General features: G+C 35.0%; 1 pseudogene; it reads right to left on the bottom strand.

Moving 5' to 3' along the window:
• Window positions 1-24,084, bottom strand: part of LOC114033890 — a 68,782-nt pseudogene extending 44,698 nt beyond the window's left edge.
• Window positions 24,085-25,051: the final 967 nt, after the last annotated feature.

Below are 25,051 nucleotides of genomic sequence, written 5' to 3'. Positions count from 1 at the left end.
ATCCCCATTAAGTAGATGAGGAAATTAAGTCTCAGAGACATGAAGAGACTTGCTTGGAATCATATATCTACCAAACATAAGAGAAAGGATTTGGGACTCGATTTTCTGATCCCAAGTCTAAAACTCGGAAGTCTATGTCTGTGGAGGATACAAACCATTCAGTGATGAGAAGAGATCATCTACCATCTAAGAGACCTTGGAATAGTCATGAGAAATTTAAATGCACTCTGTTTTAAAGGATTTCATAGGTCCCTAGGGAAATAGAGAAACATGCTGGAGAAGAAACTGAAACAATGAATCTTCATTGTCAGGAATGGACTCTAAACAGCCATGTCAGATTTTCTCTGTAAGCAAACACTGTTTTATCCCTGTGAAACAGAAAGTGTCCCTTTTCAACAAAAACATTTTGGGGAGCTGTTAGTACCAAGGTTCTATTAGAACATTTTAGACAAGTGTCAATGAAACATTTATAGACAAAGCATGATGCAGTGGAAACAGCAGAGGATTTGAAACTAGATGGCCTGTCTTTGTACTGAAGTTCCACTATTTACCTGTGTGACCTTAGACAAGCCATTTAAACTCTTTGGACTTCAGTTTCCTTAACTCTAAAATGAATGGGCTAAGATAAGTTCATTAGGTAGTCTCTTAAGATTGTCTTTAGTTCTGAAATTTTCTATTTTCGTTCTATTCTCTTGTAGGTAACTACCCAACACTAACATCTTTTGTGTTTTGCCTCTTTGTATCCCTAGAGCTTAGCACAGTGCCTGGAACATATATCAGGTACTTAATAAATGTTTATTGATTGATTGTAATGTATTTGTAACATCTCTATAGAGCAATGCCAGACCATACTCTGCAGGTAAAATATTTCATTTAATTCCCTACCAAAAAAAATATGTTTTCTCTTCTTTTATTGTAGTTATTATTAACTGAATTTTCAAAATTGTATTTTTTCATAATCACCTCTAAAATGATGTTTAAAACATAAAATGTAAAAATTTCAGATTATGTTCACCCTAATGGGTATATCTAATGAATGTATCTAATGAGTTTCATTATATATCACACTAGCTAAACTGTGTACAGTACATATTTCATATGAGGCCTAAGGCTTTATGCATCAACATTTGAAATAACATTAAGTATATTGCTAATAAGACAAAAAATAACTAGCATTTGTCAGTTGCTTACTATGTGCAAAATACTACACTAAGTTCTGGGGAGAAAGACCGAAACAAAGGAGACCCCACTCTCAAGGGATTTGCAATCTAATAAACATAAGTCAAATTAATTTAAATCAGCTTCATAATTTTGGGATAGAGTTATAATAACCTCCAGGGTATGAATCAACAGTATGAATTATCACTCAAAAAAGCTACTATTTCCCCATGTTAAATTCTAGAAGGGACAGTGTCCAGAATGAGGGAAGTATTAATTGCCTTAAATTTGGTCCTGGGCAGACCTCATCTTTAGTGTTAATCTATGTTCAATAACTGGTATTTCCTTTCTCTTTATCTACATTCAGTAACTGGTATTTCCTTTTTCAAAAAATGCAGACAAATTATCATGTGTCCAGACACTACAGCTGTTCTGCAGAGGAAAAAAAAAAGAGGTAACTCAAAAAAGGCACCATGGCAGTCATTTTGAAGTGAAAGGAGAAAGGAATAAATACCTACTATGTGCTAGACACCGTGCTAAGCACTTTACAATTTTTTTCTTAAAACAAGCCTGGGGGGTAGGTGTTATCATTATATTCATTTTACATTTGAGGAAATTGAGGCAGATAACAGTTAGGTGATTTGCCCAAGGTCACACAGCTAGTAACTATGTGATGTCAAATTTCAATTCAGGTCTTCCTGAAAAACATCCTAAAAAGAAGAGTTATGAAAAATGGAATGAATTCCCTCTGAAGGCAGGTGGCGGTTGCTGGAGGTTTTCAAACAAAACTGAATGACCACTTATGAACCATATTGTGTGTGTGTGTGTGTGTGTGTGTGTACTTGTGCTCACGTGTGGAAGAGGTTGGTGGTGGTTCTTTTTCAAGTATGTTTTGGAGTATATAGTCCTGGATGTTCCCACCCAACTCTGAAATCCTGTGACTCTTTGAATGAGAGAAAAACAGATGTGTGGCAAGCTAACTATAGACAATAACATGAGTAAAGATAGGGAAGCAGAAAAACACTAGCAATTTGTGGATATAGTAGAGTACAGCTGGTAGAAGTGACGAGTACAAGGAAGAGAGGATTGGAAGAAGATGATGCAAAAGTTGGGTGGTGCCATATTATGGAGGGCTATGAATTTCATACAGAGTTGTTTGAAATTTACTCAGTAGGTCATAGGATAAAAACTATATGAATATAATAAAAAAAAGTTAAGGTCTTGATTAATATGAGCAGCAACATGGGGAAAGAGTGCCAGACTTGGAGTCAGGACGATAGAAGTTTGAATCTTGACTTTGTTACATACTAGCTGTACGTTCCTGAGCAATTCATTTAATCACTGTGAAGTCCATTTTTGTCACCTATAAATGCAGATGATAACACTTAAAGTTCCTACCTTACAGTTGTGTGAGGTTTGAATGAAATAAAGCATGCAAAGCACAGTATACAATATAAGTGTTACATAATGTCAGCATTTATTATTCAAAAATGAATATTCAGGTGATTAGATCATCATCATAGAAATGCCAGGAGCAGAACAGAATTCTGTACACAATGTTCATTGATCTGCCCAAGATCTTTAGTATTGTCGGTCATGAGGGCTTGTGGAAGATCATGGCAAAATTTGTTCACCAAGAGAAGTTCATCAGTATTGGATGCCAGTTCCATGACAGCATGCTTGCTCTCTCACTTTGCCAGTCACCAATGGGGTGAAGTAGGGCTGTGTGCTTGCTCCCATGCTTTTTAGCATGATGTTTCCAGTGATGTCATCAGAAGCCTTCAATGAGGACAAAAAAAGCATCAAGGGCAGCTACTGCACTGATAGTAATTTATTTAACTTGAAATGGCTTACAAGCCAAGACTAAAATAGAGGGAGAGTTGGTGTGCAACTTTTTGTTCAGAGATGACTGTGCACTCAATGTAGCCTCTGAGGCTGACATACAACAAAATATGGACTGAATCTCTACTGCTTGTGCCAATTTTAGCCTAACAATTAACACCAAGAAAACAGAGGTTCTCCACCAGCCAGCACCACAACATACATATGTGGATCCATGAGTTAAAGCAAATGTAGAAATTTTGAATACTGTGGATAAGTTCACTTACCTTGGGAGGTTACTTTCCAGGAATTAACACATAGATGATGAGGTGGACACACATTACCAGAGCTAACTAGCTTAGTGTTTGGGAGGATCCAAAGGAGGTATTGAACTGACTACAAAACTGAATGTCTACTCTCCAGAGCTATTGTGCTGACCTCATTGTTGTATGCCTATGAAACCGGGACAGTATAGCAGCACCATGCCAGGAAACTGAATCTCTTGCATTTGAATTGTCTTAGGAAAATTCTGATGATCACCGGGCAAGATAAAGTACCATACACTGAGGTCCTTTTCTTGAGCTGAACTGCCAAGCATTCAAACTCGACTGCAGTGCGCACTACTCCAATGATCTAGTCACATCTTTCGAATGCCAAACCTATGTTTGCCTAAAAGATAATTCTATAGAGAACTCACACGAGGCAATTGTTGACATGGAGTCAGAAGAAGTGATACTAGGACTCTCTTGAGGTCTCTCTGAATCTATTGGAATCTATTGTGAGACATGGGAGACACTGGCAAAGAACCACCCATGGTATGCTTACATTAAAGACTCTGTGCTCTATGAGTGAAGCAGAATTGCAGCAGCTCAAAAGAAATGTGGAATGTGCAAATTTAGTGATATTTCCACTCCAAATATTCACATGTACTATTTGTGCCCAATCTATGGGAGAGCCCTCCAAGCTCCTATTAGTCTGATCAGTTATAGTCAGACACACTGTACTTTGGTCCCAACATACATAACAACCAACCAACCATCTTCATCATATGTTTATGTCAAATTAATCATTAACATAGCATTTCTTTTTATTATCATCATGTATTAGTGTAACTAACCCTGAATAAGAGTTACTTGAAGGGGCAGCTAGGTGGTACAGTGGATAGAGCACCAGTCCTGAAGTCAGGAGGACCTGAGTCCAAGTCTGGCCTCAGACTAAATACTTGACACTTGACACTTACTAGCTGTGTGACCCTGGGCAATATACTTAACCCTAATTGCCTTAAAAAAAAGTCACTTGCAACAATGTTTCAAGATCCTTTGGCAGTAATTATATTATTTTAAACCACCTTCTGGTCTTTGGGGATTTCATTAAATATTGTATTTGGAGAACAGAGACATATGTAGAAAAAAACTTCAGATGCTTTTAGTTTCAGTAATTGTTACCTCTTCATATCCTCTCAATAACTCTAAATTTGCCCATACATTCTGTTTTATTTTCATCACCTTTTTCCATTTTATAGAGAGTTTTGTTTCTAAATAGCATTTCAGCAACAGCCTTCCCAGGTACCTAGATTATCATTCCTTATCTGCTAGATAGATAATTTCAAAACTGACATAAAAATGTGCTCATCTCTTTGGTACCACCAATTGTGGTATAGATGAGGAAAGGAAAGCAAAGGTAACCTGATTAACTAATTCAGGGCTGGCTGACCCTTCCAACAACACTTCAGGAGCTATTGTGACATTCCCATATTTTATCTCAGAGAATCATAGAATTTTAGAGGTGGAAGGGACCTTAAAGATTGTTTACTCCAATTCACAACACAAAGGTAGATCAATATATAGGAAGGGCTAGAGGCATTTTTTGCCTGATATATCTAAGATGTTCAGCGTTTAAAGATATATCTAGGGATTTTCATAGAAATTTGAGAATACTAGAGAAAATTTCTTTTTAATTTTTCGACATCTTGCTTCTAGTATCTCCAGGCAGCCTATTTCTCAACAGAAGTAGTGCAGAATCTCATACTGTTATTGCTATTTTTCTGCTTATGGAGTCTGCTCAGTGACAGGTACATAATCTCACTTGCCCTGCCTGGTGTTAACAGACTCCCCAACTTTCTATAAAAGCGCAGTGAAGATAAGAAAATATTACCAGTGTGATAGAAATGTAGGTGACTATGTCTAATGTCTCTGTGTTTAACACCTGCAGGCCCTTTATTTTCCCTTTATCTCAAAAGCAAGTCTTCCTACATCTTTTTGCTTTTATTTTTACTTTTATTTGCCTTTCAGGTATCTTCTATACTGGCAAAAAGCATACAATAAATAACAGCATGAGTTTTCTCCATTTTTCTAATGGAGGAAGAAAGAGGAGAATGGGTCCTTTATATAATTCTATAATATCTCCTAAGGTTGGTAACTATTGATTACAGGATGTTCATGTTCAGGCAGCAGTGGTTCAATGGATGATGTCTTAGTGACATAAGGCAGATGGACAAAACTAACAAAGGGCATAATAATAATAATATAAGCCCCAGACTTAAAACTCGCCACTGAAGCAGGAGGCTGTGGAATCTGTTGAGTTACCTGGAATTCAGCTTCTCATCTTGATTTTTTTTCATCCTTTTGCTACATAATATACTTGCCATTTTTAATATGGTATGGCATTAAGTCAGTTGACAAAGTCAAGTCCCGTAAGAGGTAAATCAAAAATATGCAGAATTTGTGGGGGAAATATCATTTGTTAGTGCAAAAATAATTTCTTCTGAATTAGCCAGAGTAGTTATTTGTGAGACAGTTGACCAGAATAATAGTCATGATGCAGATTCTTCTTTGATGGGGGTTTAAGTTTTTACCCACTCTTCTAATGACATTTTTAGTCACTGATGCAGAAAATTCACTGAGCAATTGATTAATTTTAATGAGTTCCTAATTTTTATACATAATATATTTATGAGACCTTATTATTTTTTCCATTTTTCAGCTGTCTTTGACTCTTTGTCCAAGGGGTTTTTTTGCCAAAGATACTGAAGTAGTTTGCCACTTTCTTCTCCAGTGTGTCCCTGTTTTGCAGATGAGGAGCTGAGGCAAAGAGGGGTTAAGTAACTTGCCCAGGGTCACACAGCTAGTGTCTCAGGCCAGATTTGAACTCAGATTTTTTTTGATTCCATGCCTGGGGCTCCAGACATTGAACCACTTTGCTACCTGTGAGAACTAGAAGTTAGCAATTAAATTTATTCTTTACTGAGTTAAAAAATGCAGCTGTTTACATTGTCATCAAAACTTATAATATGATATAACAGTGAAATCTAGGCCCATTGTGTAAGGCACTACTATTCCCCCACCCCACCTTTATTCTAGTACATCTCTTATAATATCCTGTAATGTAATGCATATTCATCTCATTTTCTGTTTTTAAGGGTTTAAATTTTTGGAATTACTATAGCAGTTGTAAATAATGTATGAAATGAAAACTATTTCTTCACAATTCATACTGTGCCCATGTTATTCATCTCTGTTTCTATTACAAGCAACTCAGATATGGCCAAGATCAGAAAGTCAAACAGATATATGTATATACATATATATATCAAACAGTTTCATTTTTTTTCTGATTCATTTGAAGGTATGTTTTTTTTGAATTACGATTGGAGAAAAACTTGCACAATGGATGTGTCTTCTCCAAGCTGGTGGTAATAGATACAAGTCAAGCTCTAAAAAAGATGGAATACAGGATAACCTATTTGCTATAATCTGAGACTTATCAAAAGCCTCCTTGACTAAAATTCCCATCATTGTTACCACTATATTAGGAAGATATTTTCCACATGAGAGCAAGTAAATACATGTACAGGGTGTCCCAAAAGTCCCAGGCAAGTTTTAAGCTGTTAATAGTTGTTTGCCTCGCTTTTTTCAACTATAAAATGAGGATAATAAGAGCACCTACCTTGCGAGGTTGTTGTGAAGATCAAATGATATTTGAAATATCATTTCAAATATTTGAAAAGGGCCTAACATGGGCCTTGGCATATAATAGACATCATAGAAATATTATTATGATTACCTTTTCAAATTTTCATCCTTTTTGTGCTCTTTCCAGATTTACTTTTATAACAATATGTCTTAGTTGTGCCTCCCATAAAGTTTTTTTTTTGCAAACTTCTTTTATCTACTGTTTCTCATCATTTTCTGAGGTAATACAATTCATATTCTTCCATCAACCTTGTAATAATTTACAAACTTGGTACTGAGTAACTATTCATTTCTTGTCAGTAAAGATATAACTAATTTTGTTTTTAGGGACATGATTTGGTCCTTGACAAACATGGTGCTTTCTGACTCTCTTCTTGAAGAAAGTGTTCATGACACACAGACAGGAGATGTCTGTGTGATATGATAAAATAGAATGAAATATAATAGAGGCCTTTCATATTTTTCATTTCCTTGTCCTGAACATTATATTTTTAAAAAATTTTTTCCTTCTTTATGAGCACCATTTTATTGATATCACTCGGTATTAAAGTATATGTTGATTGAATTTATAGGATCTTACTAAGTTCCTTATAGAATTTCTCAACCTCATCATCCTCTAAATATGTTGATAAGTATGCTGCAATTCTGTCCATAGGGGCACTTTTATAAATTCTCATCATGAACACAATACAGTACAAAGTGAACAGTATGCTATGAAATTTATTTCTTGTCACTTTTGGACACACAATAAAAAGAAAACAAAAAAAAATGAAGAAACATAAACTTCTTTATTTGTCTCTCCACAGAGGACATATGAGTTATACCTTTCATTTACATTCACTTTCTTTTGTGTCCTAGGTACATTTAGAATAAGGATGAAAATATTTAAATGATTTCATTTCTCCTCTCAAGTATGTTTTCTAGTCTTTGGACAAAAATCTCACATTCAGTGTTGCAACAGTTAGGAGAATCTTTATAGATGTTCTAAAAATACTGGGATTCTGGTTACTTTCTGACCCCTTTCTTATCATTCTGCCATAGTGCCATTGCAAAAGCAAGAGGTGGTTCCCTAAAAATTAGAATTATTTTATATTAATTGTTTAATTAATTTATATTAATCTTTGGTCACAACTGGTCATGACCAAAGATTTCATCACCAAGTGGCTAGTTACTGGTGGTAATATCGTTTATAGCTTGACTGTCCCATGAAAGCAGATATATCTATAGCCAGGACCCCACTTAAAAGTCATCTAACATAGTGGATCTTCCAGATCTTATCTCCCTCGGGCAAAGTCTTTGTATGTTGTAAGTGCTTTAAAAATTATATATTTTTACTCATTCATTCATTCACATACATAAAAATAATCACATATGTATGTGCATATATGCATGTTTGTTATATTACAACTAATGACATTATGTATATTTGCACATGTAATATTGGAAATTAATTTCCTCTATTAAAGGAAATGATAATTTAAATATACTCACTTTTTGAAGGATATAATAACATAAAATTGATCAGTTTTTTTTTCTTTCTAGCTAGAAAAGATATCAAAGATTTAGCACTATAAGGGACCTTATACAGTGCATTTAATCCAACAGTTCCTTTTACAAATGAGGAACTGAGGCCCAGATTGGTACAGTGACATATTCCAGGCCATATTGGTAGTAAAGATAGAACCAAAGATTCAAAGTCAAATCCTCTGACTCTACATCCAACACTCATTCCATCGTGCCATGCTGTCTCCAATCTAGCAGCCTACTTGTATTCAAATCAACTGGGAAAAGGCACTTCTGACACAAGAGGAATTTCTAGAGAAAGGACATAATCTGCCAAGTAAATGTTCTACTTCAGCAAATTTTATACCTGTAAAAAGACAATTCTCTGAGCCAGAAAAATGCATCTAAGCATTAAATGAAGATAAATATTACCTTAATAGAAAAAAAAAAGATTACAAGAGAAACATAGAAATACATTCAGTTGGCTTAAGAAATGAATAGTTTTGTTCTGTCTCATGAAAAGGAAAAGGGACTTGATTATCTAGGATGAATAAAGAAACATAAGTGAGAAGAAGGGGGAGAAAGAGCACAATAATTCACCTATTTTTCTTCTTAATCAATATTTACTCTAAACATCTGTGGAGCATTAGCAAATAGATCACATTTTTGTACAAAACTTGGAAAATCAACCATGTATTATATCTTAAGGACTATTATCATATAAAACAAATACAGAGAGAAATGATGAAAAGACACATTTACTTTAGATTGAAACATCATCTCCAGGCATATTTTCTTTCAACAGTTCAAGATATGAATATTTATTTAATCACTTACTCATTGAACTGAATGCAACTGCTTTCTCTCAGCTCCCTCTCCTGTCTGGTCTGCTGCTTTCTTCACTTGTCTTTTTCTCAGAATCCTACATCTCTAATAGGGAACTAGCTCAACTTTTGGAACACATCATTCTTTTCCATATTTTCTTCCTTCATGTTTGAATGCCCAGAAATAGTTAAATTATCAGTGGAGACTGGATAGACCAGCTGGATAGTTATATTGGTGGCTCACAAAGGAAGGATACAAATTTTCAAAGAAGCATATGATTCACAACGGAAATCACAAAATGTGTGCTTATTTCCTGCCAATATTGTAGCCAAAGTAGCCAGATTCAGATACCTGCTCTATTGTTACCTACATGTTGACACTGCATCCATAGGAGGGAAAGATAGCTACCTACAAGACTTGTGAAAAAAAATTTCCTGTTCTCAATCTGTAATCTGACGAGAGAGTAAATCAGATTTTTATTATGTTAATAAACCCTATGTCAACAAATTTGGAAAATGGAAAAAGGAAGTAGCTATGTTAAATTAATTCAGGCTGTGAAGACAAATCAAAAGTTACAATTACTGTTTTAAAACAAAAACAACTGTAAAGAATATTTGTATTTGGATTGACATTTATGTAATGCCTTATGGTTTACAAGTATTTAAGATGTATCATCTTATTTTACCCTCACAGCAACCAAATGAGGTATAAGTATTATAATCCCCATTTTACATATAAAGAAGTTAAGACACAAAGAGTGTAAATAATAATGTTTTGCTTTAATTCAGGCCAAGCAAAAGTAACTGCTATTATGAAGTAATCCAGAATAAAGGTACCTTCATATATATTACCTTAAAGAGACTTTACTTTGCTAAGATAACTTGAATAAATAAATGTTCTCCATACCTGGGGGGGGGGGACTGGAGAACTCATGAATGGATACACAATTTAGATATCTTTCCTATCTCCTAATATTACTGAACCTAAGATTTATGGAGAAGGCTGTGGAGAGTACATTCCCAGCAATCTTCAAGAGACTATAGACAACTACCAGTGCTAGATTTAAGATGCGAATTTTAAGGTACTATATGGTTTGGACATACACCAATTCAAAAACAACGTTGGACCAAATGTTCTCTTAGGATCCCTTACAACTCCATGATTTTTGACAGTTGATTCTAAACGTTCTCGTTATAAACTTGACTAAGATGCTTAGTCTAAATCTCACACTTCTCTAGTTTATAATGAGAACATTTAGAATCAACTCTTTCAAGGAAAATAGAGCCTGAATTTAGCTTTCATTATGTTTTTCAGGAATACTATCTATGTTCAAGTCTTCAATTATCACTACTATTCTAAGGACTTTATCTTGATCTGTCACCTATGATTTATTTATTTTATTCCCACTTTCTGTTAATCTCCTCTGGACATCCTCCTAATCAGCTACCTTCCTAATTTAGTTCTCAATTATTTTCCTGCAATATTCCTCAACTTGCCTCCTTGCCTCTAGACTTCCTCTATTTAATGTATTTTACACAATTACTAAATTTGTCTTTCTAAAATAATTTTCTTTTCATCCCAGTGTGTGATAGGCTGCAGAACTTGACTTGGAGACAATTCTGGATTTGATTCATGCGTTAGACATTTACAAGGGCACTCAACCTCTCAGAGTTTCTATTTCCTCATGGGCAAAGTAGGGGTATTATTATTTGTACTACCTCATAGGGCTACTGAAATAAAAAAAAAAAAAACACACGCACACACTTTGGTTTCCTTAATGCCTATTGAAATGTGAGTTATTGTTCCCTGAATCAGAATTTTCAACGATTTATTTTTCTGTAGATGTCTCATTGTGGAATTCAAGGACTTCCAACTGCACTATCTTTTATATTTAATTTGATTCACTTCAATTCAACAAACACTTATTGAAAACCCACTATGCACCCAGAACCTGTGCTCTATTTAGCCTGTTAATGTTCTACAAATGGTGCCTACACTATGGTTAAGTTATTTGCTTTCTGTCTCTATGTTCCGTAATCACTTACATCTCTGCTTTCAGTCTATGTTATTACTCCACCAAAAATGTAGCCTTATCTTCCATTTTTGCCCAGATAATTCCTACTATTTTAAAATTAAAATAAGGATCAGGTTTAACCATGCCTCCAACTTGAAGGGTTTCTAATTACTCTCACTTTACAGTAATTTTTCCTCATTTAAAATTCCCAGAGTACTACACCACATTATTAGGACTTTTATATTTGGAAGCTAATTGTTTTATGTTTGTATGTTTACTCTTAGGAATCTGACTTCAAGGACAGATACAGATATTCTATTTTTCTTGTATTCTCCATTAAATTCAATGGAGACTAGGTATGCAATAGGTTCTCATCAGATTTAGTCATATTTTATAATCAGTTTTTACAAAATGATCTATATACCTTAAAGCACAATATAAAAAAAACTGAATTACTGTTCTTATTTTTTAAACTATTAGTGCTTTGTGGCTCTCATAACTGGTTCTTTTCATCTTCATTTAGGGTAGCTCTTTACTCCTCTGTGCAAATGCATATGGCAAATCATTACAGTGATCATTTAGGGATAGCAATATTACTAGTTTTATAGTAGAATCGTCCATTTTGGGGCACCAGATTGCAACTGTTCAAAGCCTAACTTAAAGTTAAATACTAATTTCTCTTGAACCAAATGAAAACTATGTTGTTAACAAATATTTGAAGTTCATTTTTCAAGGCTTGGTAAACTGCCTCCTTTTTAATTATTTTTTTTTCCCACAAAGAGGTAACAGATTTTTTTTTCCATTCTGCAAACTTCAGTGAAATCATCTTACTTCTAGTACAGGTTGAACCAGAAAGCCCATCTTAACAAGAGCAATAACAAATATGCAATGTCTTTTTTCAATCAATCATCAATAAATCAATATACATTTATTAAGGGCCTACTACATGCTAAGCACTGAGGATACAAAAAGAGGCAAAAGACAGTTTCTGTCTTCAAGGAGCTTACAGTCTAATGGGAGGGACTACATACAAACAAATCAGTACAAAGTAAGCAATATACAGGATAAATAGGAGATAATTAACAGAGTAAAGGCACTAGAATTAAGAAGAGTAGGGGAAGGTTTTCTGTAGAAGGCAGGATTTTAATTAGAACTTAATGGAAGCCAGGGAAGTCATTAGTGTGAGTGATAGAGGAAAAACATTCAGGATTGGGAGAAAGTCAGAGAAAATGGCAGGAGCCAAGAAGTGGAGTGACTTCTTCAAGGAATAGTCAGGATCCCTATATCACTGGAAGACTATGTTGTTGGAAGTAAGGTGAAAGGTAGGAGGGAGCTAGGATATGAAAGGCTTTGAATGAAAAATAGAGCATTTTGTACTAGTTCCTGGAGGCAATAGGAAGCCACTCTGGAGTTTATCAAATAGGGGAGTGACATGATTGGTTGGGCCTGAATTTTAGGAAAATCACTTTAGTGGCTGAATGGAAGACAGATTGGAGTGCGAAGAAACTTGAGACAGGCAGACCTACCAACAAGCTATGGCAATGATCCAGGCATGAAGTGATGAGGGCCATTCACTAGAATGGCGGTAATGTCAGAGGAGAGAAGAGGGCTAACTGGTGAGAGGCTGAAAGGGTGAAATAGGCTTTAGTAACAGCTTGGATATTAAGGGGTGAGAGATAACGGGGAATTCAGGATGACTCCTAGGTTGTAAGCCTGAAGGACTGGGAGGATGGTGTTGCCCTCTACCCTAATAAAGAAGTTAGGAGAGAAGGAGGGCTCAGGGAGAAAGATAATGAATTCTATTTTGGACATATTGAGCTTAAGATATCTATTGGACATCCAGTTCAGTGGTAACAGTGGCATACTTAGAATTTTAGCTACAATCTAAAAAATAAACTTGCAAAAGAAAATATGCATTTCAAAGTTTTTAGCACCATTATTCTCCCATGGTATAAATTATCATCTCTATGCAGAAGACCTCAGATCTACTTACCTAGCCCTGACCTCCTAAACTCTACTCGCATCACCAACTGTCTTTTAACAGTTCATATAGAATGCCCTATCGACAGCTTAAGTTCAAAAAGTCCAAAAGAACTAATTGTTTTTTCCTATATACCTTCCCTTCTTCCTAACTTCCCTACTACTATAAAGAGTACCACCATCATTCTAGTCACTCCCTCAGGTTCCCAACTTAGGAGTCATCCTTGACTTTTCACTCCCTCTTATCCTTACTCCATAATATATACATATATATACATATATATATATATATATATGTACACACACACACACATATGAGTAAAGTGCAGAAGTTTAACCTTCATAACATCTAATATACTCCCTTCTCTCCTCTGACACTGCAACCATCCTGGTGAAGGCCTTCTTGACAATTTCACCTGGACTATTACAATAGTCCACCCATCTGTACTCCCAACCTCAAGTCTCTTCTTCTTCCAATCCATCCTCCACTCAACTGTCAAATTGATTTTCCTAAAATGAAGATATAAATATATTATCTCTCTACTCTTCCCCCATTCAATAAATTCCAATGGCTCAATATCACATTTAACATCTCTGAATCTTAGTTTCCTCATCTGCAATATAAGGCTAATAAAAGCAATTAGCTCACCAGATTGTGAGGATCAAATAATAAGATGCATGTAAAGGATTTTGCAAACCTTAAAGATTAATATAAAGGTTAGTTATTAGGATTCTTTCTTGGAATTTGGCAAAAAAAAAAGAATTAAGAGATGTAGGATGATAGCTTACTGGGGTAACAGGGTCAAGTGAGCCACCTTTCAGTAGCACTAGAGCTAATAAACACAAATGTAGGCAAAAGGGAAATAGTCAACATATAAAAACATAGTGAAAACAAGGGCAAGAGAGGGAATGGTAAAATGGCATGCAAAGAGATAAGAGGAGGCAAAATTCAGTACATCAGTTGGGGCAGGAGAAAAGCTAACTATAGCCCCCCAAAAAAAAACTTCCTTAGAGATAGACGAGGAAAGAATGAACAAACATATAAAAGGCTTTTGAAGCTAGAGAGAAAAAGAAAAGGGATTGTACTATTAAAAAATGTTACTTTTTGCATTATGAATGATAGCACATCAAGGAGGTAAGGGCAGAGGGCAGTTTAAGTTACACTGGATAATTATAGGTTGAAGCAGGAGTGATAGATTTAATGATATAGGGAGAGTTAGGGATTTGAGTGACTATAGTGAGAATGAAAATGTGAGTTAAGATGAGTGATAAATGATAGATTTAGAATTAGAAAGCTGGAAAGAGGAGGGAGGGAATAAGCACCTACTAAGTGCCAGCTATAGGAGGAAGTTAGGTGGCCCAGTACACAGATTACTGGCCCTGAATTCAAATCTGGCCTCAGACACTTATTAAGTCTGTGACCATGAGCAACTCATTTACCTTCTGTTTGCCTTAATCCATAGTAGAAGGAAATGGCAAATCTTCGCTGAAAAAACCCTGAGTGACAATACGGTCCATAAGGTCATGAAAAAGTCAGACACGACTGAACAAATGTGCTAGCCACTGTGCTATATAAATCTTTATAAATTTAACTCATTTGATCCTCACAACAACTGTGGGAGGTAAATGCCATTATTATTGTCATTTTACAGCTGAGGAAACTGAGGCAGAAAAACGTTAAGCGACTTGCCCAGGTTCACATAACTAGTAAGTGTCTGAGGCTGGATTTAAACTCAAGTCTTCCTGAAAACAGGAATGGTGCTCTATCTACTCTGTTACCTTAAAGATCATCTAGCCCAGTTCCATCATTTTTCAAATGAGAAAACTGGAGCCTAGGAAGATTAAGTTACTGGACCAAGGTCACACGGGGAAAAAAGGGAGCAAACTAGAATTCAAACATTGGTCTTCTGACTCCAAATATATCATTTCTTCTATCAGCTGGTTATAGAGGGAGACATGGAACCTGCAGATTATTAAATATTAAATATCAGATCTAAGCTTTATGACTTAAGTAATTTTTTGTTTGAAGATGCTTTATTTGGCAGGAAGAACAATTCAGTATTACATTTACACTCATGGCCCTGTATTAAATATGACTTGTAATTAAGAAAATTATTCTCAGTTTTGTGCCTCAATTTTCATTTTATACAAAAGGTGGTTGATGCTACTGATCTAGCTTCAAGAAAAAGATGGAAATTAAATTTTTAAAAAATTGGATATATTAAATATATAGCTTTCCAAATTTTTAAAAAGTATTTAAGTGCCATAGGCAAATAAATAATCAGAACATGGTGAAAGCTATTTATCAGCCTGACTAGAGTAATGAGGAAGAGATGAAAGCATACATCTACTTTAGTAACCAACTGTAGAAAATTCACAAAGATATAATTAAAAAACAAAACAAAACAAAACAGAAAAACTTGCCTCCATTGTGTAGCATGTTTGGTAACTACCAAAGATGGACATCATCTACTAAGACAATGAGACAATTAGGTGCTAAAATGAATAGCATGTGGAGCCTGGAATCAGGAAGACCTCAGTTCAAATCCAGACTCAGACACTAGCTATGTGTCAAATCACTTTACTTCAGCTTGACTCAATTTCCTCATCTGTAAAATGGGGGTAGTAATACACCTATGTTCTATGTTTGTTGTGAGGACCAAATGAGATAATAATTGTAAAACACTTAACATACTGCTTGGCATTTAAATAGTACACAAACACTACACAAATGTTATTTATTATTTTGTAGAGTTGTGATCAGTATTGGTGGTGGAGGAAGTAAACAAACTGATAAAATTCCCAACTTGTTAAATTATTGAAATATTACCCTCAAACTGCAATAATAGCAAAGGGAGGGAAGGGAACCTTACCAGGAAAGGCAGTATATATTTTGTCAGACTGAAACTGTAATCTTGGTGACATCAGATTCCAGGCAAAAGCATCACATGTTTTCTAGTGAGTACTAGGAGAGAAGGCGTGGTGTAGTGACTATGGGGTTGGCTTTTTAATTAAGAAGACCTGAGTTCAATCCCTTCTTCTGACATACACTAGTTGTGTGAGTATGGAGACAAGTCATGTAACTTGTTTCTGCCCTTAGGCAACTTTAAAGTGATCAATTAAACAACAATAACCCTTCTGCTCTAGTAGATGGGATTTCCATTCTGAGAGTTCCTGTCGGCACCAATAAAATCTTGCAGGTTTGAGCACCAACAACAACAAGAGCAACAACAAAAAGTCCTATTCAGCATAATGGTCACCTTATTATACTTTGTAACCAGCACTGATAGCCAAGTGGAAACATCCACAGTGATATAAAGGCATACCAAACATTGACTAAAACTGTAGCCACATTCATTTCAACTTAGATTTGCAAGAATAGATGGAATTAGGAACCAAAATCCAAAGTTTAATGAGAAAAAAGCCACTAAGGAAATTCATGATGAGTAACTGAATCTAGAAGCACAACTTACTGCAACATAACTTTGCCATTCTGGGAAGCAGAAGCAGCAGTTAAGAGAATCAATGCTGTGCAATATTCATAGGTGGGATGATTCAGTTGGAAGAAGAACATGAATACCAACATCCCTGTGGGCTATATCCAATACTAAAATTTTTACATCTTAATTATTGTTAGCTTTTTTAAACCTCGTGGTATGTATTACTTTTCATTTATTTTGCTCTCTAGGGTATTTCCCAGGAAGCCCAGAGGGAAGAGTGCAAAATAAAAATATTTCTTTTTTTATAATTTTTATGCAGTAAGAATACATAAGACCAATATTGGTTCATGTGTCTTATAATACCAAGAAACTTCTATTCCCAAACCAATTTGGTAAGCCAATTATTCTTTGAAAATATTGAAGCATTCCAAGCCAGCCGCTTTGAAGTTAATTTGTTTAGAGTCCTTTGAGTTTCCAGTATTTAAAAAAAACTGCCAAAACTGTGCTCAATAATGTATACATGTTGCATACTCATTGTGGAAGAGACTACAAGCTATACACTGTTTTAGCAATATTTACTAACATAAATGGCAGCTACATCTCAGTATCATCTTCATATGGCATATACAAAGCAAAAAGAGTGGTTCCACATTTTATCTCTCAACTAATTAAAAAAATAAACTTCTAAAAATATTTACCAGTTAAAACCTGAGGAAGTGTCATCTGTGAGAGTATTTGAATAGCTTAAAATACAGTGGACTATGTGATCTGATCATATTTGTCATTGGTTTGAAATGTTCTTCTTTTAAAAAAAATGTATCATCTCATTATTTCCAATTATCTATCAAGAGCCTCAGTGATTTTCCCATGGAGGAATTTTTGACATCTCTAGTTTTAGACATATTACCAGAAAAGTTAATTTAGTCACCTAATAATTTGATTGTGGATATTTAATAAAGTATTTTGCTATATTAAAAGAGCAGAATGTATGTAATTTTTGACTTTGCTACTAGAACAAGAAGATTCTCTCCCTTCTCTGATTCAATAAATTTATTTTCCAAAGTAAAATACCTCACAGCTTTTTAAAAGAAGTTAGGAAAAACTGAGCTTAATATTTTTTGATCATTCAAAACGCCCATTTAATGTTGTTACAGCATCAATTCTATTCTGTGCCAAGTTCATTTCCTACTGCAGCAAAGAAATCCATTCTTGTACAATATCAGTTTATTTGCATTCCTAGATGACCCCTAGAGATTGGTGCCTACTACTTGAGATTACAATTCATCCTCCTTTTGAAAAACTTATTAGAAAATCTTTTTTTTTCCCAGAGCAACTTATCTTTATTTTTGCTATCTCCATCCAAGTTTGTAATAATGGAGAAGTTAGTCCTTGCCTATGCTGCTTTACGTGAATTATAGTTTCCATTTCATTGAGTGCCCTAACAACTGAACATTTTATCACTCTGAATAAAGTGCCTATTCAGCAACTATTGACAAAAGAAAATGGTTGGTCCCTTAAACATATAGTTAGATGTACACTGAAGATCATTTTAGCTGAGATATTGCCAAAGCTTGGTGTCAACTTTCAAATCCCCTACTTCCTTGACCCATCGCTTGCTTCTGAACTGAGGTTTGGCTTAACATTACTCCTTGTTGCCAAATGATCATTGTCGATCTGTTGAATGATGTCTTCAAACTTTTCTCCTGTGCTCTTAAGTCATTCAGAATTAACAGCTATGAGGCTTCAAGATCTATCAGCAAAATATTTCAATAAATTGACGCTGATTTGGTAAGCTTTGGACTTTCCATTATGGAAAATGTGACATCAGAAGCTTCCTCCAAGTATATGTCCACACTCACAATGTTTCTGAGAACAACAGAATTACAAATGTATATGTAATAAAAAATGATAATTACAGGCTTATTACACTAAGCTACATCCCAGAGGCTTTGGGGAAAATGGACTATGATCTCACCTTAAAGAGTGTTTATAGTATTAAATATAACTGGAATGGGATTCAAGGGATTAGTTGAAAAATCCTGGCTCTGACTTAACCAACTATATGACTCTGGATAAGCCAATTCATTTCTTTGGAGCTCAGTTCCTTCCTCTGTAAAAAGGGAGTTTGGACTAGATAATGTTAAAGGTCTACCCCAGGTTCAACACTCAATAGGTCTGTGTGACCATTGCTATGGTGTGGCAACTACATAAAACTGAATATCAGAAATGCAAATATATAAATCACTATATATGTATACACACACATATATATGAAAAATACACATTTGATGGGAAGATAAGAGTCTAACCAATGAAGAGCAATGAAAATTTGAAGTATTTTATACAAATATAAAAGTAGATTTAGCTTTGATTAAATGAGAAGTTTCTTAGGAGATGGATTTTTAGTGTTTCCTGCATTCAAGTAGGTTGGAAACCACCTTTGTTATATTTTATAATATTGAAACTCCAGTTAAACTAAGCAGGGTGATTATAGATTGTCATTCACTTGCTTCTTCAGAGTCTTTCAAATTATGCTCATTTGAATCATTGGGGGTTGAATCTGATTCTGCATTGTTTGAAATTTTTCAGTCTCTCAACAAACCTTGTCATTGATATGTTATATTTATGATAAATTAGAAAATTAACAATACATGGAAATACTCTTTTATATGCTCTTTATACAGTTTTACTAGGAAGGTCTAGTTGGGGGTTTCATTTTATTTACTTAGTCCTTGAAAAAAAAGTATGCAGTTGGGCAAATGTAAGAGAGAAGAAAAGTAAATCTCCATGAAAAAGTCAACATGCCACCCAGATTCACAGCAGTATAGTAAAGGATTTTGGACAAATCTATGAATGACTGTAATAGTAAATTATTATTATCACTAATAATAATAATAACAATAACACTTATTGTTACATTGTTATTAGAAATTCCATTATGTCAATTTTGGGGCTTGGTAGTTACATGTTGAATGTTACAACCTATACCAGTATATTCAGAACACCTGTCAATATTATTCATATTTTCATTAATTCATCTGTCAATTGAATAGCACAGAAAAATTATATCTCCAACTACCATCTATAGTAATCAGGATATTCTAATGTTAGGTGTTGCTGGGGATGTTTCTGTTAAACCTTTGATGGGAAGGTCAAATGTTTTCCCTCATTAGTAGATAAAAAGGTGAAAGGATTAGAGAGTAGCTTCTTGGTCCCTGTACAATGGATTCACTTATGTAGATCAACTTTTTTCATTCATGGTTCAGGAAAGATTGTCCTCAACTCCTCAAATTGAAGGAAATGTTTCCATCTGTACCTACCCCACCATACATTGTTGCCTCCAGAAACTTAGTAAGGTTCAACCTGGATAATAAGTAGCTGATTTCTTTATTCATAACTTGAAAAGGAACATTGGTAGTCAAGATCAAAGAGGAACAGGTAATGTTTCATTGAGCATGAGGTTCATCCAAACATATAATAAATCATGCCATGGAATGAGGCTTTATAGGATCATTTTTTTAGAAAGTTGAGAAATATTTATGCCCTTACCTGGCACAAGGGGGAGAGTGAACCAACATCATCCGTAACTCTTTCCATAACAGAACATCTTACTGAGCAATTGATCCCATTTGGGAATGTCCAAGTTCTTCAACCAATTAAGTGAGTATATTCACGATGAACGTATTCACATACATAAAGATTTTTGAAAAGCCAGTAGGTAAAACTCATCAACAAAAGCCACATTAACCCCTTTGCTTTCAAATGAAAAAGCAAAACACACACACACACACACACACACACACACACACACACAATTATTTTCCATTCTTCTCCATTATGCCTTTTTTAGTTTTTTGTAATAATCGTGTGAGCGCTCTTAAAAAATTCTGTATTAGGAAAATCACACATAGAGAGTGTCAGTACAAGTTTCTTCAAAGTCCTAAGTAAATATCAGGTAATCTTATGCTACTTAGGATTTCCTATAGGTGTGAACACACACACACACACACATACACACATACATACCAGGTTATATGGAAAAGATTTTAAATATTCCCTAAATCAAACAGAATTGTGGTATTATTTTGGGGGATGAAGTTATAGCACATTTCTATTTCAAGGTATTGAAAAAGAGAGAACCTTTATGTAATGGCCAGATTGAAGTGTGAGAAGCAGCAGATAGAAAGGCTACTATAAATGAATTGCAATACATAAAACTAAAGAACATGCAAGGTATATGTTACAACTGAAAACTCCCTACTTTAGCTGCTTCAACTATTAAGAAAGATAGGAACGTAAATTCATAGAATTTCCGTAACAAGTTAGCTAGATATAATTTATCCCCACATCTGATTTCTATATCTACCTCTACTTCAATGACCAATTTTAATCCTTTTAGAAAGTAAATGGATGAATTAATAAAGTTACTATAAAATTCTTCTAATAGTCACTGAATCCCTAAACACTGGCAAAGTAGTTATAGCTCATTTCTTTTGTTGACCCTATCAAATCATAACTTTAAAACAAAGAAATTTATTAAATATTATGTTAACAGAATGGCTTTTTTGAAAATCTTGAAAATTGAAATTAGACAATATACAGAAAAGGTTGAAGGGAGATTAAGAAGTGGATTGATTAGATTTTGAAAATTTTTTTAAAGTCATGAGACTTAAGTGTTAAGGAGTTTTATGCATTTCATTATTTTTTAAAATGCACAAGCCTCTAATGTAGAGTTATTGATCACAGATGCTCAGAAAATAAACCTCTGCAGGGACTCTACTGCTTTGAGCTTCCGACCAGCCTCTTTCCTGTTATAACCTGCTAAGAAGTTCATACAACATATCAGAACACTTATAAAGAATGGAACAGAAAAAAAAAAAACAAGGAGATATCAAAAAATAAAAAAAAATTCTAAATATTCTTAGCTTTAGGAATAAGAGAAACAGCAATATAAACTTTAGATACTGAAATGAACATTTTAAAGGTGTCAGATTATTGAAATATTCTGACATGTTTAAAATCATGAAGGGAAATAAAGGACCTTCTGACTTGATAAAAAAATATCTAAAGTCAAAGAAAAAAATTAAAAAGGAGATATTGTTCAGAGGATTAGAAGAAACCAAAGCTTTGTGCCATGCTATAGAGAACAAAATGGAAAAATTCAGGAAAACCACTTCAGAACCAAAACTTGTCAAACATGTCAGTGGAATAATGCTTTAGTTCACTTGCTATTGGACTACAGGACACTCTCTGATGGCATTAAAATGGTTCACATCACCCAATCAAGCTTAACTTTGAAAAGCCATTTTTATAGTTGCCTTTGCTCTGTTACTATGGTCAAAACAACTTTTTTTTTTTCACTTAAAAAAAATCTCTTATATCCTATCTAGTAGAAACTAAAGAAACTACACATACTGATTCAAGCAGAAAGCACACAATTACCTTTATTCATCCAGAGAGCTTTCTACCCTTTACTGACACCCTCTGGTCCTTGTTTCTAAGACAGCCTTCAGTTCCAACCCAACACTTAAAATTTACCCTGAGATGGATATATTTTAGAGTGTTAAATAAAACAACTATATTAATCAAATTAATTTAATCATTATTTTAAAAGCTAGCTACACAGGTAAAGAGTATGCATTGGTGATTTATTTAAAATATAATTTTAAACTTAGTAAATAATTATTTGTTTAGGTATATTATATGTTACCATAATGGTTTCTGATTGCCTAAGAGCTAGACCTTGGCTTATCCTGGTAAATGTCCATATATTCCTTTCACCTATTCTTAAATTCAAGAAGTAGAGATTTTCTATGACCTGGTTCATAGTAAGCCATTACTATCTATACTCAATGCATCAGGATTTAATTGCTAACTTCAAGAGTCTGGATCTGAGTTTCTGTTGGTTATTTTTGCTTGATCTCTTACTGTTTAGAGTTCTGACATTGTATCTTATCATCTATGGTCACACCCAAGTTAGTAACCCTCTCTTCTCAAGTTGTAAGGTCATGATCCCAAGAGTCTTTAAATTGGAGGGAAAAAAATGGTTCTGTTCAAGTTTTCTACTTTTTGCTCTATAAACATTCCCATTTATATACATAATACACTTTCTATTATTCAGAAGCTTTCCACACTGAGACACAACTGTTACAGATATACATATTTTAATTAATTTTTCTTTAGTTTTCTTCACTTATTTTTGTAGTTTTTGCCCTTTCTTGACTGCCTTTTCTCTAATCCTTTCTATTTCTTCTGAGGCACTAGATACATAACAATGCCTTACAATATCCACTCAACTTAATTAGCCTTTGTTTCTACTCACTTTTTCCCCTCTGAATAAATTTGTTTCATACCTAATTATTTCACCTCAGAACACACATACATCTTTCAAGTTCAGGTAAGATGTGTAGGTGCACTCAGAATTTAGAGGAAATTAGAACCCGAACGTGTTGATCCAGAAAAAAAAAAAGCATGAAAAGAAATATGAGTGTGTTATTTGAAATTTACTTCAAACTCTTTGATAACACTTTAGGATAATGCTCTAATCACTGCTAATTCCTCTGGTATTCAGGATAATAATATTAATCATGATTAACTCATTTGTTAATAACATGGATGTCAAAAGTACTTCTGTAGGAGTTCTGGCATAATTCACTGATAATTAATTACACCTCTACTAATTCTTAAATGTCACCCAAATTTTAATTGTTTGATATTGCTTCTGTAGCTGGGCCATATAACTTCTTCATGTTGCTCCCTTGCATTTTCCTTTAAAAAAAATTGAACTAAGAATATGAAATTATATGAAGTAATTTTAAAAATTAATGCAAATGCATGTAAAAATATCTAGGTAAAAATGAAGATCCTGAAAATTTGCTTTTAAATAGCTATACTACATTCTTATTTATTTTCTATTCTTAGGGGGAATAAAAATGAAAATAGAATAAGGTTTTTTGGTCCTATTTAAGGGAAGAATCAATTGCTTGCTTGCTAAAGGGATAATTCTCAACTCATCTTGAAGTGTACTCATAAGTATTCAAGTCAGTACTCTTAACACTTTTAATTAAAGACAGCCATACCTGATAGGGTATCTGAATATTTTTGACAACCTGCCTGAGCTTTCAGACATAGCCTTGCTATAATTTAAGCTATTGTTTTCCTAAGTGTCCTGAACTTGGTAGAACTCTACTTTCAGCACATCACTACTGCTTTTTAACAAGTTGCTACATTGCAAGGACCCTGGAGTCAGAAGTACCTGATTCTCACCTAGATATTTCTCAGGCATCAGGCAGGCGCTCAGCACCTGCAAACTGCTTCCTACTTTCAGAATATTTATTTTATGTTGCAGAGACTCCTCAGGATTTCCTGGCATGCCATCTTCCCCACTGTCTAGTTTAAGGAACTGTTTCTGGTTTCGGGAACGTTAGGAGATACATAAATAGGTCACATTTTACTCTTGCTTCAACTTTTCTGACGTAAAAGTCTCAGTAGAGAAAAGGGCATGCAAAAATAACACCCCAATCAGAAACAAAAGCAACCCCTGCCCTCAGTAGACCCCAACTGGCTTTCCCCCTGCAATTTGGATATGCTGACAATCTAGTAGGAAAGCATGGACTACCCGGGCTCTGCTGCCCAATATTGGCCATTGCCAGAAGATGCCCAAGCGCAATCCCAGGCACCAGCCCCTGCTGAAGAAATCTCAGTCACTCACCGATGGTGTGACAGAGTCTCAGTCTGCGCTCCACCTGCCTTGGTGCCTCTCAGTCCCGGGCTCCCATCCTCTTGGCAGCCACAGACCGGCTCGAGTTCTCATCTAACAGGCAGGCAGGCAAGGCAGGCAGGCAGGCAGGCAGGCAGGCAGTCGGTCCCTCGCGGTTCTGCTCAGCCTGGGAGGGAGCAGAGAAATGCGGAGTTTGGAGTCATCCAGAGGGAATCCTCTCGCTTCCACTGTCGCTCACTGAACAAGGGACGCAGGTGAACGCATCCTCTCCGCCTACAGCTTTAAATAGCACTTTTACTGCTGGTTTCTTGCAGTTTATGCTTCCTTCCACTCTGGATTTGATTATATTGGGAAATAGGTGAGGCACCTCCTCTGGTTGGTGTTTTTTTTTTCTTTCTTTCTTTTTTTTTTTTGTACAAAATTTTCTCATCCAATGTCGTGGCTCTTCCCCAGCGCTCTCGCTCTCTGACTGGCTGTGTCCTCCTCGCAAGCTGTGTGTGGATGAGCGTGTGTCTTTCCTTTCCTCTGGTTCTCCCTCCCTTCTTTCTCTCTCTGCCTCACAGAGCGCCTCACTGCCTCTTGGTGAGAAGGTTCATTTAGCATGTCCTCGGGCTTAAAG

Source organism: Vombatus ursinus, unplaced genomic scaffold (genome assembly GCF_900497805.2).
Source record: "Vombatus ursinus unplaced genomic scaffold, bare-nosed wombat genome assembly UNPS02007612.1, whole genome shotgun sequence".
Lineage (NCBI taxonomy): Eukaryota > Metazoa > Chordata > Mammalia > Diprotodontia > Vombatidae > Vombatus > Vombatus ursinus.
Note: the sequence above shows the minus strand (reverse complement) of the source record. Positions and strands in the feature narration are given on the sequence as shown.